Genomic DNA, 4,205 nt, shown 5'->3' with positions numbered 1-4,205 from the left:
GCCCTGAACCCTCCTGCTCGCTGCTGAGACAGGTGGCAGCCCCTCCTGGAACCTTCTCCCCGCCCCCCGCTGCTGGCCCCCCGCTGCTGGCCCCCCGGCTCACCCAGCTCCAGCCGTGCCCCTCCCCTCCCGCAGGAAGGTCTGAGCCGCTCACCTGGGAGCTGGAGCAGCAGCAGAGCTGAAGGCAGCCACCCGGCCCTGCCCCTCGGGGTCATTTCCCAGCAGGGATGCCACCTGCAGCAGCCAGGCCCCGCGCAGGGACAGGGTGGAGCTTCTTCAGGAGTCCCTTCCAGTACTCACTTCTGCTCCTCTGGGCCTCTCTGCTACCTGGTCCCGTCCCGGGTCAGCTCAGGTGGTCCGGGGGCAGGGGGCAGGAAGCTTAGGGGGAAGGGCACACAGCTGGTCCAGGTGCTCGGACCCGCTGCCCTCAGCTCCACTCAATCCAGCGACTGACGCGTCCAGGGTCCCCCGATCTAGGATGCTGCCCCCTCCCCACCCTGCACAGCAGGTCCTGTCTCGGTCTCACACAAGCTCCGGCAGCAGCACCAAGCTGTGTTACTCTTCTGTGGGGCCTCCTTGGCTTCTGGGATACATCATTTCCCTGCTGTCAGGATGGACACTCCGATGAGGATGCCATGCTCATCCATCCTCTCTGGCCTTGGTGGGGATGACGCAGGGTCAGTGTTCCCATGACCTGGGACTGCAGGCCCCCTGTGGGACCCCCAAGTTCACTTCCTGCCCCGCAAGTCTGCCCCGTGACCCCAGACAACTTCCTACATTCCACCTTGGCTCTGGTTCTCCCCAGGGTACACATCCCTCGCGCTATAGCTTCCCCATCTTGGGCCCCTCCAGGCCTTGGATAATGGGGTGGGAAAGGATTTCAGTTACTCTTGAACAGGAGGAAGGAAGGACTCTGTTATGTTGCATAAACTGTGTACTCTTATTGTTCTACCAGCAGTCCACAAAGGACCTGAACACACTAACCAGTCTGACTGGGCATAAGGAGGGAATAACCAGTTTTTCAGGCAACTCTGGATTCTGTTCTGAACTGACACCAATTGGAGAAGCCCAACATGGCGTTTTGGCCCATTAGACAGAGCAGAGGCTGAGGAAGCTCTGTGAACAATGGAATTTTGACTCAACTCAATCTCAGTGGGGGCAAAGGACTCATGAGTTTTCTGCACTGTTACTTTCTGAGCTTCAGAATGCATAATTAATTAGACGGATTCAGCAACTGGAAGATTCCTCACGGTGGATCCGAGCCCTGTGGAAGGTGAGTGACTGTGGTAGCACAGATGGTGGGGGAGACCATGGAACTGCCCGGATCCATCAAAACAGATCCAAAGGAAGGCTTGCACGCTCCTGGGGATGAAGACTGCAGGGAGAGCGCCCGAGAGATCAGTACATGAGCAATGCTCTGTGAGTTGACCAGAAGGTACAAACTCAACGTTGATCTGTAGTTACCGTTCAGAAGAACCTATTGAGTAGGTTACACTTTGGATTTATGAGAACCATGTTCTAGGGAAAAAGTTACAAAGAAGTTCTGAGAGAGAGGTGGAGTGTGATACAGGACAGCTGGACAGAAGGTCGTTTCCATCCTGTGGTCAGACTGCATCACTGAAGAGGACACGATGAACACGGGGGGCTACTGGTTCTCATAAATGGACTGACTCCGCCTGTCCGCAGAGCTCCTCAGAGGCCTGTGGACCCAGAGGACGGCACCGAGCATGCCCAGGAGCAGGGGCACCTTTAGGAAGACCAGGAGCAGGAAGTGGGCGCTGCCCAGCAGGGGCCTGTGGGGGACACGGGGACGGACAGTGAGCAGCATCCCTAGTGGGGACCCTGGTCCCTCAGTCCCTCCCCAACCCCGTCCCTGTGCCCTGAGTCCAGGACCATCCACGTAAGCATCACCCTCGGACAGGGCAGCCCCGCTCTAAGGCCCTCTGCTCGCTTGTCTCTGCTTAATAATAGCCCTTGAGAGTTAGGACTGTGAGCATGAGGGTGGATGTGGCTGTGAGGGTCACATGAGGAGGAAGACCAGGGATCCTGGCGCGATCTGGGCAGGAGAAGGAATTTTTCCAAGGCCCTCCACATGTGGGGTTATCCTTTCCAGGGTATAGTAATCAGTAGTCGGCTTTTTTTGTGTGATGTCTGCTCTCCTGTAAACAGATTTCCCAAAAAGAAAGGGACTGCTTTATTCACTGGTAGAAACTGGTACCAGCCTGATACCTCCAAAGACCCAAGGTCTAAGAGATGTGGGTTCGATCCCTAGGTCAGGAAGATCCTCTGAAGTAGGAAACTGCACCCACTCCAGTATTCTTGCCTGGAAAAGTCCATGGGCAGAGAAGCCTGCTAGTCTACAGTCCATTGTGTCGCAAAGAATTGGATATGACTTAGCAACTGAGGACGTATCTCCAAAGGTCAACACTTAAAAGTCTCTGGTATACTCTAATAATCATGGCTGATAGATGTTGGTGTTCGGCAGAAACCAATACAGTTCTGTAAAACGATTACCATTCAATTAAAAAATAAATTAATTTTTAAAAGTCTGTGATATACTCTATACTTCATAATCTAATATAAAATAAAAATTAAATTTAGAAAAGTTGTATGGGGAAAAGTCAAAGCAAAAAAAAAAACTGCATGGTAGTTGATGGATGAGTAAATGACCACCTTAGTTCTCTCTGCCATTCGACCCTGGGGCCTTCAACAGGAGGGCACCAATGACCAGGGCTGGGGAGAGAGAGGGGACAGAGTGCCGCTGCCACCAATGCCCAGGGCACCTGCTTCCTCCCTGCCCTGGGCCGGGGTCCTGAAGGCTCCTTCGGTGGGACACTTGCACTTTTTTCTCTGCCTGGAACCCTGGATACCGGGGCCCTCAAATCCTGCAGGTGTCTCCTAAAAGGATTTAGCCAGGTGTCCCTGATTATCATGTATTAAATAGCAAATCTAATCACCTTCCCCACACACTCTCACCAAACCCCAGTGACTGGTATCTCTCTGTAGTACTCATGATAAACTGCCATATTTACATAGGAGCTCTGTGTGGACTGGTCCAGGGCGTGACTTCCCCCTTACAGCACAACTCTCAGCAGAGCTGGATCCTGTCTGGGTGGTCTTACCTGCATCCACAGCAGAGCACCAGGCACATAGTAGGACCTTCACAGTCAGGTGTGGGAATAAACGAGGGGCCCAGAGACGGGAGACCCAAATCCCCCACCTGTCCCCTCACCCAGAAGAGAAACCACCCAGGTGCCAATGTCCTGGAATGTGGGCCCCTTACCGCGGAGGTTGGCTGGGATCGGGGGTCTCCTGACCAGAAGCGGTGCTCCGGGTGGGCACTGGCAGGGTCGTGGGAGAGGCTGGGGAGCCTGTGGACCTCTCGGGGCCGGTGGCTGCAGCAGGGGCTGCGGGAGAATCACAAGGCAGGCCCCGTTTCCTTCCCCGGGTCCCACACTCCGTCCCCGTGTGGCTGTGACTCACACAGTCAAGGTCACTCAGGCCATCTGGTCAGATGTGCGTGTCCACCGCCCCCCATGGCCTCACCCAGGCCTCCAGCACCCTGGGAACCCCGCCCCCACCCCTCCAGATGCACCCTGGCCAGGTGGGCACAGTCAATGCCAAGTGGAAAGCAAGAGGGGCAGACAGGGTCAGCCTGGCAGGGAAGGGCAAGTCCCGAGGGACAGAGTAGGGGCTCCTTTATAAGCTTTCCTTGGGATTACAAGAGAAACCCCCAGAACGCCAGGATGTCCTTCCAGAACACTGTAGGGCCACTGGTGGCCTCTGGGCCAGCACAAGGGCAGGGCGGGTACTGGACGCAGGGATCGTGGTGGAGAAGCCCGGTGCAGGTGCGGGCTCTGGAGCAGGTCCCACCCCTGGGCTCAGGGGCAGGCCTGTCTCAGGTCCTCAGGGCCCCAAGGTCAAGGCCAGCCTGTATGCAGTGGGGCCTTGTGAGAGTGCACCCCCCGTAGGCAGGACCCTGCACAGGCCAGAAAGAGACACGGGCCCCTTGAGAGTGGATGTGCCCTTGTGAGGAGAACAGGCAGCCTGGACCCCAGAGCAGGATGCCCGCCAGCCCGTGAAGCAGGAAGACGCCCACCTTGATGGTGTCCCCGTGTAGCTCTAGGGTGGCCCCAGCCAGAGACAGAGATGCGCCTGTGTGCAAACGAACATGGGCCCAAGACACCACCCACAGCCAGCTCCCC

The 4,205-nt window shown here is 56.4% G+C and overlaps 1 long non-coding RNA gene across 1 annotated transcript; it reads right to left on the bottom strand.

Moving 5' to 3' along the window:
- Positions 1-1,418: 1,418 nt before the first annotated feature.
- Positions 1,419-4,199, bottom strand: LOC120859802. The gene is made up of 2 exons (XR_005720155.1): positions 3,284-4,199; positions 1,419-1,793 (listed from the first exon to the last, which is right to left on the bottom strand). It is a non-coding gene; the product is annotated as an uncharacterized LOC120859802 (long non-coding RNA).
- Positions 4,200-4,205: the final 6 nt, after the last annotated feature.

The sequence above is a fragment of the Oryx dammah genome, unplaced genomic scaffold, assembly GCF_014754425.2.
Source record: "Oryx dammah isolate SB20612 unplaced genomic scaffold, SCBI_Odam_1.1 HiC_scaffold_3274, whole genome shotgun sequence".
Lineage (NCBI taxonomy): Eukaryota > Metazoa > Chordata > Mammalia > Artiodactyla > Bovidae > Oryx > Oryx dammah.
The sequence above is the reverse complement of the archived record's forward strand: the minus strand, read 5'-3'. Positions and strand labels throughout refer to the sequence as shown.